The sequence below is a fragment of the Triticum urartu genome, chromosome 1A (assembly GCF_056163025.1).
Source record: "Triticum urartu cultivar PI428250 chromosome 1A, HENAU_Tu73, whole genome shotgun sequence".
NCBI classification, from domain to species: Eukaryota; Viridiplantae; Streptophyta; class Magnoliopsida; order Poales; family Poaceae; genus Triticum; species Triticum urartu.
The window spans coordinates 223,927,356-223,942,842 of NC_141873.1; positions in this window are offsets into that span (position 1 = coordinate 223,927,356).

Consider the following 15,487-nt stretch of genomic DNA (forward strand, 5'->3'; position numbering starts at 1 on the left):
TGTGTTTCGGCTATTTAGGTACGGTTCAGCATCGACAACACCGCCGCTCATCTTCACCACGGACGCGTCATCAACAACGACCATCTCGACTACATCATGGTATTCGTGCCACCATTTTGACACCATACCGGAAGCAAGACCGGTAACCTCATCTTGTTATTGGACATATCACTCTTGCCATTACATTGATAGCCATCATAGCCTTACTCCTTTGCGTCGCTTACCCATCGAGACTAGCCATTGAGTATTGCCGGCAATGAGACTTGTGCACATTAGTGATCATACTTCCCATAGCATACATACATCATTGTTGCCTATATTGGTATCATCTCTTGTGTCACAAAGTTGTCATCGCATACTCACTTGCTATCTTGGTTCGTCAAGCATTGCATGAGAAAAGAGCTCAAACATCAAAGAGCCAAACAAGCTTTTAAGCAAAAAGGAAAGATAAGTAGAGAGCTTTTAAGCAAGAACCATAGCATCATACAACATTAAGATTGTCATACTCGATCATCCTGGATCGTATCATAGCAACACCTCGCATACAAAATATTTGGGATAGAAGTCATTGCATTTTGGCTCAGTAGGTTGTGCACAAGTTCTTGTATCCGCGTATCGTGCAATCGTGCTAGCGTCTCTCTAGTGTTGTGCAACAAGAGCATTTTTGTGGATTCCACACTTTGGCTCACCCTTGGTTGCACAACCCCACTTATCTTTTTGCGCGTGTGTTTCCGTGTACCTTATATGCTTGGTCTACTTGTTACATTGCATCTTGCGAATCTTTTCCAACATTATTGAAGCTCACTTACAAATTGCATCAAATTTTTGTGCCACCATCCTAACCAAGCTCCACCATAAGCTTTTACTTGTGTAGGTGTGAGAAACCAACGAGAATTCGTACCAACTGGGCTATTTCCTTGTCCTACATTGGAGTGATCATAGATTCACTTTCAACTTCGGTCAAGGTACATTTGGTATTCGTTTTCTCTTTCTTCAACTCACACTTGTCTTGGAATGATGGATAGGCCAAGTACTTCTACCAACCCGCTCTTCATGGAGCAAGACGACGACATGAACTCCTTCGTCACCAAGAGTCACCTCTTTGGTGCACAACGTGCTTTGCATCAAGAGCAACAAGCTATGAGTGAACGCATCGACAACCTTGCCGCCGACTTGTGACTTTCTGAGCAACGTACAAGGGACTACTTCGACCACAAGCTCGACAATCACAAGCAAGAGAATGACGCAAGGATGGATGAGATTCGCGCTTTGTTGCTCAACCGCTCTTCTTCCACTTCAAGAAGGAGCCGTTCAAGTCACCATTCCGACTTCACCCTCTCCGGCTCAAGTACACCGACATCGAACACTCTTCGTCGAGCCACGCGCAACGAGCGTCAAGCAAACCTCAATCCACATCGAGACACCGACTCGCAAGAACATCGATGACGTCAAGCCGAAGAAGCCTTTGCGCTAGCTCGAGAACGGCAACAACAACGCCAACATGAAGAGGAAGAACGCGCGCGTCTACACCAAAATGCACAAGATGCCGAGGCTCAACGTCAAGAACAACAACTCCGTGACGCTCAAGCACTTGAGGCGCAACAAGCTCTACGCGATGCGAGTCGAGCCGTTGTCGACCGAGGCCGACAAGCCCGTGAACAAGAGGAAGCACTTCGCGAAGAAATTCACGAACGACGATTTCAAGCTCGTGTGCATCATCTAGTTCCTCCTCGAGCTCGACGCGTTCCTCCACAAGCTCGCCAAGACCATCAAGTTCATCAAGAGCATGACGACAATGGGAATCCTCCACGACAAGAGCAACACGAGGTTGACAACCCTCCGCGTCAAGAGCACCACGAGTTGAACAATCATCTACAACATGGGCGTCATCATCCCCGACCCCAACACAATGAAGAGCAACGCTACGGCAAGCTCAAGTTCACCACCCAAGTTCAACGGAAGCAACGATCCCGAAGAATACCTTTCATGGGCATTGAAAGTTGACAAGATCTTCCATTTGCACAATTATGAAGAAGAGAAGAAGATCGCGATGGCATCCCTTGAGTTCCTAGACTATGTCCTCATTTGGTGGGAACAAATTATAGAGCGTCGTGAGGCAAGAGGTGAACCACCCATCACAACTTGGGCACAAATGAAGGATGTCATGAGAGCACGCTTCGTGCCTACCTACTACAACCGCGACCTCTTCAAGAAACTCCAACAACTCAAGCAAGGAACAAAGAGCGTTGAAGAATACTACAAGGAAATGGAGATTGCAATGATAAGAGCCAATGTGATGGAAGATGATGAGCAAACAATTGCACGTTTCTTGAATGGCCTCAATCATCCTATCAAGAAGATCGCCGACTTCCAACCATTCTCAAATCTAATCGATCTTGTGCACCAAGCTACCAAAGCGGAACGCCAAGTGCAAGATGATTTCAAGTATGCCAAGTTCTCATCCAAGTCCTACGGTTTCTCCAATAACCAAGCTTCAACGACTCCAACACCGACTACAAGACCCTCTACTTACAACATTGGCAAGTCGGCTTCCAAGAAAGCTTCGCCAATTACAAGCAATCCTAATACGAGCAACTTCAAGCCGAGAGCTTCATCATCATCAACCCCTACCGATGAGACCGTCAAGATGAGTTCCCTCAAGTGTTTCACTTGCGGCGGCCGAGGCCACAAGTCCTATGAGTGCACCAACAAGCGCAACATGATCTTCAACGATGATGGCACTTATGATTCCATGAGCGAAGGAGAAATGGAAGCCCTTGAGCAAGTCGCCATGCACTGCCAAGTGAACAATGAAGAAGAACAAGTATTTTGCGATAAAGATTCAAGTCCCACACTTGATGTCTCCAAAGTCTTGACTCTCCAACATCAACAAGAAGAAGACCAACGATGCCACATATTCCACACCAAGGCCGACATCAATGGGCGATCCGTCAAGGTCATCATCGATGGAGGGAGTTGTCACAATCTCGCAAGTGAAGAACTTTGCTCCAAGCTCCAATTACCCAAGACAAAGCATCCACATCCATACAAAGTGCAATGGCTTAGCGACTCCGGCACTATCCAAGTCGAGCACCGAGTGCAAGTATCCTTCAAAATCGGCGCCTACGAAGACACCTTGGAGTGCGATGTCATCCCAATGACCGTTTGTCATCTTCTCCTTGGACGGCCATGGCAATTCGATAGAGGAGTCGTCCACAATGGGCGTACAAACCACTATAGCTTCAAGATGCAAGGAAAGGAGTTTGTGTTACGCCCTATGTCTCCAAGCCAAGTGATCGCCGATAAGCAAGCCACCCATCGTGGAGAGAATGGTGAGAGAGTGAGCCACCAAAAAGAGAGTGAGCGCCACAAGCCCAAATTGAGTGCCTCCACGATGAGCGAAAACAAGAACCTAGTTCTCTTTGCCACCAAATGTGAGATGAGAGAAGTGTGTGAGAACCCATCTAGTGTCCTACACTACGTCCTCGTGTGCCAGGACAATGCACCACAAACTAACACTTCTCACACTCTTCCTCTAGTGCTGTCTTCTCTTTTAAAGGAATTTCAAGATGTTTTCCCCGATGAGCTACCTCCGGGACTACCTCCACTACGAGGCATTGAGCACCGCATCGACCTCATCCCCGGAGCACTGCTTCCGAACAAAGCTCCCTACCGCGTCAACCCCGAAGAAACCAAAGAAATTCAAAGGGAAATATTGCGTCTACATGGTGTGCCAAAGACTATCGTCTCGGACCGCGACATCAAGTTCTTGAGTTACTTTTGGAAGACGTTATGCGCCAAGCTCGAAATCAAGCTTCTATTCTCCACGGCCTGATGAGGACATGAATACCTTAGATACGACCAAAAATATTGCATACATGCATATTTGTCAGGTGATTTATAATGCAAACTATTCAATAATCTATTTATGTTATCCAGAACAAAAATACTTCACACACTTTTGTGTTTTGTCTAATTGCAGGTGTATGGGACATTTGTACAATCCACATATGAAGATAAGGGAAAAGGAGAAGTTTAGGTTGTGTTCAAAAAGTCCTCTCACGTCACTTTTGGGCCAAGAGAAGATAGAGTCCAAGTCTCTCACGTTCTGGATTCAGATTCGGACTGCACAGACATACCTGACTCAAAACGCCAACAACTTTTTCATACGGACTCCGAATTGGGTGATTCTTTTTTTGTTGGAAACTAGATTTCGTGCTCTTTCCAACCCAATTGGATTCACCTTCAAATTCGTCCGGAGCGTTGAGTTACGGACGAAACAATCTGACGTTGCAGCAGAATCCGAGTCAAACTACAAGCCCAAAGGTGTTGCATCACCTCCACTTGGGCCCATGAGCCTTGTACGACCTAGGGTTAGTTTTAGGCTGCCTTGGGACGTCCTCCCACCTCCTTGGCCGCCACCCCTTGCTCCTATATAAGTAGATCCATCTAGTAGCTTTTTCCTGGGGATTTGTTTAGTTAAAAGTTAGCCATTGCAACTTCGTGTACTTCGTTTGTGTCCAACGACCAGACCAAGACCGCTTACGGATCCCCACCATTATCAATACCTCATATATATTTGCAATATTCAGATTGCTTTATCATATTCTTGCTCGTTCTTCGATTGCTTGTAGGAATAGACCTTCGTGGTCAGGCTGACCGTGCTTCCGGCATCGTCAGTAACCTCAGGAGATTGGTTTAGCGATTGCTAAGGCGCAACGTCGTGCACGTTTGTAGTCGGATCGTCAAAGTCGTCTCCACCAAATCGATAGTTATCATCTCATCGAAAGATCGGGACCCTCTCGCCTCTATCAAGTGGTATCAGTTTTCAGGTTGCTCGGTGAGAATTTCCAGTTTTCCTAGATTAGATTTATTTTCTTACCTATTGTCCAAGAAAAAGCCACAAAAAAGAGTTAGATCTATTCATCCTTGGTCCAAGCCAGTCTGAGCCTTTGCAATTTTCTTTTCATTGCTTGCATAGTTGAATTATCGGTTGCATCGTCGTGTCGAGTTGCTGGTCTTAGTGTCTAGTTCGTTTAGAGTTTCGAGTTCTGTTCACATTAGTCACGCCACCGCTACATCATTATCTCTTCCGCTGTCCACCACCCATCCATCAATTTCCACCACGTGTTACCCACCATTCATTGTTATAATAATAGTTGAGATCGTTCACATCTTCACTTGATCCAATCTGCATCTTATCTAGTTTGTTTTGGAAAGAGGGAGAACAAAAGAGAGAAAAAAACGAGAGAAAAAAAGGAGAAAAAAAGTCAGAGAAAAAAAGGAGAGAAAGAAAAAAAAGTGTGAGGAAAAAAAAGAAAGAAGAAAAAAAAACAAAAAAATCGGCACAAACTTTTTCAGAGGAAAGTTGGAGACAAAGTTGTTGATATATCCTGCTTGGCTGTTGTTTCACCTCATTATCTTTACTGCCGTTGTGATCTTCACTTATATCTTGCTGTCCAGAGCTACTTAGTATCCTTCATTGATGCTAGTTGTGCTATGACGTCACCTCATTAGTGTTCTAGGCTCGTGTCTCTAGTTTGGTCTAGCCTAGGACCAGCACAGTACCGTCGTTGAGCGTTTATTCAACATCGCATCTCTGAATTGATTATTGCTAATCTTTTGCTACCATATATAGCCAACCCAGCTCCACATATTTCTACACCGTGTATACGTACGTTCCCCTGGCAATCGCTTTACACAATCTTCAGAGTTATTTGACACCGCTGGTTGCCTGTCACCACCTGCTGCTTGGTAAGAACTTGTAAGATATTGATATTTGCTTTACTGTGAGCGCTTTACCACCACACCCTAGTAGTTCATAGGAACATTATTCTTGAATTTTGTTTCTTGTTTCTACTAATCATGACAGGTTCCGAAGATAGAAGTTCTAGGACGACGGACACATCTTCACCATCACGAGAGTTGGGACAACACACAAAAGCACATGGTCAGGTTATCTATTTACCGTCATTTGAGGGTAGATTTAATCCTACTACTTATCTAGCTTGGGAGCTTGAAGTAGAACAAGTTTTTAGTCACCATGACTTTTCTGAACTTGAGCGAGTGCGGGCAGCCACTAGAGCATTTACTGATTTTGCTTCTGTTTGGTGGAGTGTACATTGTAAGAAAAACATTGATAACCAACCCACAACTTGGAAAGTTTTGAAAGCTGTAATGAGACAACAATTTTTCCCTCCTTATTATCGTCGTGAATTGCTTCGCAAATTTGAACAATTTAAACAAGGCAACAACACTGTTCATGCTTACTACCAAGAGTTCAAATCTTATATGCATCATTGTGACATAGAAGAATCTGAGAATGATACAATGAATAGATTTTTTGGTGGCTTGAACCATGATATTCAGGCAAGATTTCAGTATATTCCTCGTTGCATTACTGGTATGTATGTCCGTGCTTGTACCTTTGAGAGACAGATACAGGAGGATGCATTAGGTGACTACAACAACTACTATTCCAGTTCATGCTCACCACCGCCGGTGGGTTCCTCCATCATAGCACCTCGGATTATGAGCCGGCATCATCTCAAGTGTATGGTACATTGTCAACGTCCGTACCTACATCAGCTACATCTTTGCCACAAGGTAACAGTAAAGATATTGATGATATAACTTCACATGAGAAAGATGCATGCCTAGTTAACTTGAATGCGTCATGTATTGAGTTACCTGTTGATTTGAGCACACCACCTATTTTAGAGAGTGATCAAACAACTGAAATATCAACAATTTTGAGTGCACCCATTGAATTAACTGTTGATGCAAAAGAACTAATGTTTAATCATTTTGATATGGCCTCCAATCTTGGTGATGATTCTGTGTCCAATGACTTATTGCATGTTTGCTTATTTAAGCATGTTGTAGCATGTAAATTTGATGCAAGTAAGGGTTATTCACCAAAGTTGGGATGGTTTAAGGATGAACATTGCGAATCTTTTGAAATGAATAAGAGCTTCACTTATATGTGCAAACTGAGTTCTAATATTTTCATGCCTTCTACTTCTTGTGATAATTTTTTGGCTTTAGTTTTTATGAACTATGAAAGTTACTCATGTATACATGTGTCATACGTGCAAAAATCAAGGGAAGTTAAACTGGATGACATATACATATACAACATGTACACCTTGTCTCTTTTGTTAGCCACATTTCAGATTAAGCAACGCCGAGGACGGCTTTGTTTTCAAAAAGGGGAGGATGATGAGGACATGAATACCTTAGATACGACCAAAAATATTGCATGCATGCATATTTGTCAGGTGATTTATAATGCAAACTATTCAATAATCTATTTATGTTATCCAGAACAAAAATACTTCACACACTTTTGTGTTTTGTCTAATTGCAGGTGTATGGGACATTTGTACAATCCACATATGAAGATAAGGGAAAAGGAGAAGTTTAGGTTGTGTTCAAAAAGTCCTCTCACGTCACTTTTGGGCCAAGAGAAGATAGAGTCCAAGTCTCTCACGTTCTGGATTCAGATTCGGACTGCACAGACATACCTGACTCAAAACGCCAACAACTTTTTCATACGGACTCCGAATTGGGTGATTCTTTTTTTGTTGGAAACTAGATTTCGTGCTCTTTCCAACCCAATTGGATTCACCTTCAAATTCGTCCGGAGCGTTGAGTTACGGACGAAACAATCTGACGTTGCAGCAGAATCCGAGTCAAACTACAAGCCCAAAGGTGTTGCATCACCTCCACTTGGGCCCATGAGCCTTGTACGACCTAGGGTTAGTTTTAGGCTGCCTTGGGACGTCCTCCCACCTCCTTGGCCGCCACCCCTTGCTCCTATATAAGTAGATCCATCTAGTAGCTTTTTCCTGGGGATTTGTTTAGTTAAAAGTTAGCCATTGCAACTTCGTGTACTTCGTTTGTGTCCAACGACCAGACCAAGACCGCTTACGGATCCCCACCATTATCAATACCTCATATATATTTGCAATATTCAGATTGCTTTATCATATTCTTGCTCGTTCTTCGATTGCTTGTAGGAATAGACCTTCGTGGTCAGGCTAACCGTGCTTCCGGCATCGTCAGTAACCTCAGGAGATTGGTTTAGCGATTGCTAAGGCGCAACGTCGTGCACGTTTGTAGTCGGATCGTCAAAGTCGTCTCCACCAAATCGATAGTTATCATCTCATCGAAAGATCGGGACCCTCTCGCCCTCTATCACGGCCTATCATCCACAAACCGATGGCCAAACGGAGGTGACAAACCGTACACTCTCCGCTCTACTTCGAGTACTCATCAAGAAGAACATCAAGGAGTGGGAGGAGTGTCTACCTATCGCCGAGTTCACCTACAACCGAGCAAGACACTCAACAACCGGCAAGTCTCCTTTCGAGGTCGTTTATGGATTCAACCCACTGTCACCATTGGACATTCTTCCTCTACACTCCAAGAGCGCATCAATTTGGACGCAAGTGCACGTGTGACACATCTCAAGAAGGTGCATGAAGATACAAGAAACACCATCGAGCGCCAAGTTCAACGCCTTGGGACCAAGCTCAACTTCAACAAGCAACCTATGGTCTTCCACATTGGTGATCTCGTGTGTCTACACCTTCGCAAGGACCGCTTTCCACAAGAACGCAAGTCCAAGCTTCGACCACGAGCGGATGGACCTTTCAAGGTCCTTGCACGCTACAAGGACAACGCTTACAAGATCGACCTCCCGCGCGACAAGTACAACGTGAGCGACATCTTCAACATCAAAGATCTCTCTCCCTTCCATGGTGATGAAGAATTTGATCCGAGGATGGATCTTCCCCAAGGGAGGGGAGATGATGCGGAGCATCCCAAGGCCATCCCCATGGACCTACCTACATCTCCCACGACACCACTTGGACCCATGACAAGAGCCCGTGCGAGAGCCATTGAGAACGAGGTTAACTCTCTCCTTGTTGAACTTCCCTTTTACCCACTGGAGACATGGCTACTACCTCAAGCGGAGATGCTTTGTGTGCTTAGGTACCATGTAAGCAACCAAGAAGAAGTCACGATGCAAGAAGGACATCAAGAGCATGAAGAACATCATCCCAGCTCAGAAGTCCCAGAACAACCGCCCATGCACCGCCCAACTTCCGCCTGGGCGGTACAACCGGTCGGCCACCGGTCAACTACCGGTCAAGCTCCTGACATCAAGTGGTGCAAGGCCGGTACAGCACCAGTTTATCCCTGCAACAGCCACCAGACCGGTACAACCGCCCCGCGCACCGGTACAACCGCTGAGCGCATCCGGGAATGCCTCCAGGAACCAGTACCTGAACTCCCAGCGGTACAACCGCCCCCATGATCGGTACAACCGCCTTGCCTACGCGCAGCAACAAGGGTTTCACCCCATGTATCCCCCAACTTACCCCCTTGGACTATATCTACTTGTTCCTTAGCTCCGTACTAGGGTTAGCAAATGTTTAGCTCAGATTTCTGAGAGAGCTTTGCTCATCCACTTGGTTACCTTCTCCTCGGAGATTCGAGCCTCCACCGGAGAAGATCCCCCAAGCAGATTCAAGCCCCCTTTACGGGAAGATCCCTTTGTGGATTCAAGACCTCCTCACGGAGAAGAACCGGTTACCGTGTATCGTCCCTAGTTGTCCGTGGATTCGTGTATCGTCCTATGTACTCGAGGATCTAGCCCATGTGTGACTTATTCGTGTCGGTTTAGTGATTTCCTCTTGTGTGTTCCTTCCGTTCTTCCTCGTGTTCTTCTTGATTTCCCCGGGATCCGCTCCTTTCGTGAAAGATCAGGCCATTAGGGTCTCTACCCTACATCAATCACTAGTTTGGTTTGTACAAGAAAACTAAAAACTGGAATGATGAGGACATCAATACCATTGTTACACCCACAGCCCCTACTGTTACATATACTGGACCAATTACTAGAGCTCGCGCACGCCAATTAAATTACCAGGTACTTTCGTTTCTTGGTAATGATTCTAATGTTCATGAGATTATGATGCTGCCTAAATTGGATACATTTGTTTTGCTTACAAATGAAGGTCCTAGCTTGGAGAAGGATGAACATTGGAGCAAGAACACGAATGGAGTTGATGGCATGCGCAAGGGGATCAGGAACGGAGTTACAAGTGATGATTTCAGGACTTTGAAGCCGCCATAAGGAGTGCATGAAGCCTTGGACGAAATATACAAGATGCCACTTCATAATATTCGTCCATAGGCTATTCTAGGTGCTGCGTCACCTTATTAATGGGCCAGGCCCATGTAATTTCGAAATACTTAAGTATAGGCTATTTTTAGAGTCCGTATGTGTGGGGAAACAAGAGTTAGGGTTGGTTTCGGACCCCACCCTCAAGGGCCACGAAATTCCCCTCTCTTCCTCCATATATACAGCCCTTAGGGCGTCGTTTAGACTTGGGTTTTGTTTAGATTAAAAGTTCGCCATAGCTGCAACTTCGCGTACTTCGTTTGTGTCCAACGACCAGACCAAGACGTCACAGAACCCCACCTTGATCAATAAAGCTTTCATCTTATATTCGCAATATCCAGATTGCAATCTCAGTTTCTTGCTTGTTCTTCGTTTGCTCGCAGGAAACAGGCCCTCGTGGTCAGGTTGATCGTGCTCCGGCGTGGTCAATAACCCCTCGGAAGTTGGTTTAGCGATTGCTAAGGCGCGACGTCTCGCACGTTCGTAGTCGGATCGTCAAGGTCGACTCCCACAGAAAACGATAGCCACCATCTCATCGAAACATCGGGACACCTTTGCCTCTATCAAGTGGTATCAGATTTCCAGGTTGCTCGGTGAGATTTTACAGTTTTTCGTAGATTAGATTGAGTCTGTTCTTCATACCTACAGTCCACGAAAAAGCCAAAAAAAATTAGGGTTAGTTCATCATATCCGAACCAATTTGAGCCTTTGCATAATCTTTTTAGGGTTTTTGCTTTGTTGAATTTGCGGTTGCATCGTCGTGTCAAGTTGCTGGTCTTAGAGTCTAGTCTTTTAGAGTTTCGAGTTCTGGTCATAAGTTGTCACGCCGCCGCCGCACCATCATCATCGCCCATCTACCACTTTTGCTTATCCGCCACCGCTTTGAATCCATATCCATATACCACCACCAATCCGTATCCATATACCACCACCAATCTGTATTCATATACCACCACCGCTACCATATACCACCACCGCTGCCATATGCCACAACCATATATCCACCACCAATCCGAGTTCTTCTCATATTAGGTTTGTTCTTGAGATCAATCTCAATTCCGATTCGTGTCTCATTGCCTGCGTAGGTCTCGGAAAAAAAAAAAAAAAGAGGAGCGCAAAAAAATTGCCTGCGTAGGTCCCGGGCAGTTTTTAGGCCAAAATTTTCTCGGGCAAAAATTTTTTTCCCTATCCTCTTTTTAGGCTTTTCTGAGTCTTTTGAGCCACGTGCCATCATAGTGATTTTTTGTCGCACTTTTTCGTCGTCGCTGCCCTGATTTCCGAAAAAAAAAGTGGAAAAAAAAATTTCGTGTCCATATTATCAGTTTGACGAGGGAAGAGTTTTGAGACACTCGCCATTATAGTAATTTTTCGCAAAAAAAAAAAAAAAAAAAAAAGAGGAGCGCAAAAAAAAAAAAGAGGAGCGCAAAAAAAAAAAAAAAAAGAGGAGCGCAAAAAAAAAAAGCGAAAAAAAAAAAAGTTCCAGAGTGTGCTTTTCCCTTATTTACGTGCAGCGCCGTGATTTTGTTAGTGTTCTAGGCTCGCGTCTCTAGCACGGTCTAGCCTAGGACCAGCACAGTACCGTCGTTGAGCGTTTATTCAACTTTGCATCTCTGAATTGATTATTGCTGACCCTTTTTGCTACCATACTATAAGCCTTCCCAGCTCCACATACCTCTACGTCGTGCGTTTGACTCTCCCTGGCAATCGCTCTATCCAAGCTTTTGAGAGTTTTGACTACAACGGTTGCCGATCACCGCCTGCTGCTGGGTAAGAACTGGTAAGAATTTGAGATTTGCTTGACGGATTTGTGACACCCGCCACCACCACCTCTTGTTAGTATTCTGTAGGATCATATTCTTGTGTGTTTTCTATTGTTGCTAACCATGGCAGGATCACAAGCCGACGAGACTGACTGGGAGAACATGACGAATCAGGAGTTGCATGATAAATTTCAGCAAATGATGAATGGACAGGTGCAGGATGTGCTAAACAGATTTGAAGAGGCCATGGAGAAGATAGATGACATGGAGAAGACGTTCGAAACAAAGCTCGATGACAGGTTTAATGAATTGCTCACGCGTCTTCCACCACCACCACCACCGGCTGCACCTAACGCACCTCTACAACAACAACAACGACGACTACCTACACATCGTGAAACAGCCCTCCGCCGAGCGAGCCGTCTCCCTCTTGCACCTGGCCAAACTGTTGGTGCTGCTGTTGCTACTTCTGTGGCTCCTGCTGCTGATGCGGAGGAGGATGATTTTGCTGGCGATTACGAGGATGAGGTTGATCAAAATCAGAACTACGTGCCACCACCAGCACAACAACCATCAGGTCGTCCACATGCAAATAATGGCAATGGTAGGGCTCACCCTCAGGTACGAGATCATGACCATCTCCCTAAACTAAAATTGAATATTCCACCATTTGAGGGTAGATATGTTCCTGATATATATCTTACTTGGGAGTTAGAAACTGAACAACGATTTACATGTTTACAATATCCCGAGGAGAGACGTGTTCCTGCTGCTGTTTGTGCATTCACTAGTTTTGCATGTGTTTGGTGGTCTGAGCATTGTAGATTATATCCCATTCCTGCTACTTGGGCTGCTTTGAAAACTGCTATGCGTACTCGTTGGGTTCCACCATATTATCAACGTGAATTACTTCAAAAATTGCAGCGCTTAAGACAGGGAAAAAATTCTGTAGAAGAATATTATCAGGAATTACAAACTGGCATGATTAGATGTGGTATTGTTGAGGAGAATGAAGCTATGCTTGCACGTTTTATGGGTGGATTAAATAGAGAGATTCAGACGATTCTAGAGTATAAGGAGTATACTAATATCACTCGTTTATTCCATCTTGCTTGTAAAGCTGAACGTGAAGTGCAGGATCGACAGGCATTGGCGCGGACTAACTTTTCTGCAGGTCGACCTTCTTCATGGACACCACGTGCATCATCTACTTCCACACGTTCTGCTTCACCGGCGCCTCCGTCGGCTGCCACCTCCAACCGTGATACAATAAAGCAGGCACAATCACCACTATCTGCCAAGAGCACACCTTCTGGGCCTGCAAAGAGCTCTTCTTCATCCATGGCATCAACAGGGCAGACACATGATATTATTTGTCGACGTTGCAAGGGTGGAGGTCATTATGCGAGAGAATGCCCATCTAAGCGTGTGATGATTGTTACTGAGGATGGTGGGTATGAGTCCGCTAGTGACTATGATGAGGAGACTTTGGCTCTTATTACACGTGACGAACACGGTGGAGACGATTCTGATCATGAGACGCAATACATGGCTCCTGAAGATGCTGACAGGTATGAATGTTTAGTTGCTCAACGTGTTTTGAGTGTGCAGGTTACACAAGCTGAGCAAAATCAGAGGCATAATTTGTTCCATACAAAGGGAGTTGTGAAGGAACGTTCTGTTCGCGTGATCATAGATGGAGGGAGTTGCAACAACTTGGCTAGCATCGAGATGGTGGAGAAGCTATCTCTCACCACAAGACCACATCCACATCCTTACTACATCCAATGGTTCAACAACAGCGGCAAGGTTAAGGTAACACGTACTGTTCGTGTGCATTTTAGTATCTCTACATATGCTGATTATGTTGATTGTGATGTGGTACCTATGCAAGCATGTTCCTTATTACTTGGTAGACCATGGCAATTTGATAAAAATTCTATTCACCATGGTAGAAACAATCAGTATACTCTTGTTCATAAGGATAAAAATATTACTTTGCTTCCTATGACTCCTGATTCCATTTTGAAAGATGATATTAATAGAGCTAATAAAGCAAAACAGGAGCAAACTAAGAGTGAAAATCAGATTGTGGCAAAAGAATTTGAGCAACAAATGCAGCCTCATAATAATAAACAATCTAGTGTTGCTTCTGAAATTAAATTGAAAAGTGCATGTTTACTTGCCACCAAATCTGATCTTGATGATCTAGATTTTAGCAAATCTGTTTGCTATGCTTTTGTGTGCAAAGAGGCATTATTTTCATTCGAGGACGCGCCTTCCTCTTTGCCTCCTGCTGTCACTAACATTTTGCAGGAGTTCGCCGACGTCTTTCCACAAGACGTGCCACCGGGATTACCACCTATTCGCGGGATTGAGCATCAAATTGACTTAATTCCCGGTGCATCATTACCCAACCGTGCACCATACCGTACCAATCCAGAGGAGACGAAGGAGATTATGCGTCAAGTACAAGAACTGCTCGACAAAGGTTATATACACGAATCCCTTAGTCCTTGTGCTGTTCCTATCATTTTAGTGCCGAAAAAGGATGGTACGTCACGTATGTGCGTTGATTGTAGAGGCATTAATAATATTACTATTCGTTATCGTCATCCTATTCCTAGGCTAGATGATATGCTTGATGAATTGAGTGGCTCTACAATATTCTCCAAAGTTGATTTGCGTAGTGGTTACCATCAAATTCGTATGAAATTGGGAGATGAATGGAAAACAGCATTTAAAACTAAGTTTGGATTATATGAGTGGTTAGTCATGCCTTTTGGGTTAACTAATGCACCTAGTACTTTCATGAGGTTAATGAACGAAGTTTTACGTGCCTTCATTGGACGATTTGTGGTAGTTTACTTTGATGACATATTGATTTATAGCAAATCTTTGGAGGACCATTTGGAACATTTACGTGCTGTTTTTATTGCTCTACGTGATGCACGTTTGTTTGGTAACCTTGGAAAGTGCACCTTTTGCACCGACCGAGTATCTTTTCTTGGCTATGTTGTTACTCCACAGGGAATTGAGGTTGATAAAGCCAAGATTGAAGCTATTGAGAGTTGGCCGCAGCCCAAAACGGTCACACAAGTGAGGAGTTTCCTTGGCCTCGCTGGTTTCTATAGGCGTTTTGTGAGAGATTTCAGCACCATTGCTGCACCTCTCAACGAGCTTACAAAGAAGGATGTACCTTTTGTTTGGGGTACCGCACAGGAAGAAGCCTTCACGGTATTGAAAGATAAGTTAACACATGCTCCTTTACTCCAACTTCCTAATTTCAATAAGACTTTTGAGCTTGAATGTGATGCTAGTGGAATTGGATTAGGAGGTGTGTTATTACAAGATGGAAAACCTGTTGCATACTTTTCTGAAAAATTGAGTGGGCCTAGTCTGAACTATTCTACTTATGATAAAGAATTATATGCTCTTGTTCGGACCTTAGAAACATGGCAACATTATTTATGGCCCAAGGAATTTGTTATACATTCTGATCATGAATCTTTGAAACACATTAAAAGTCAAG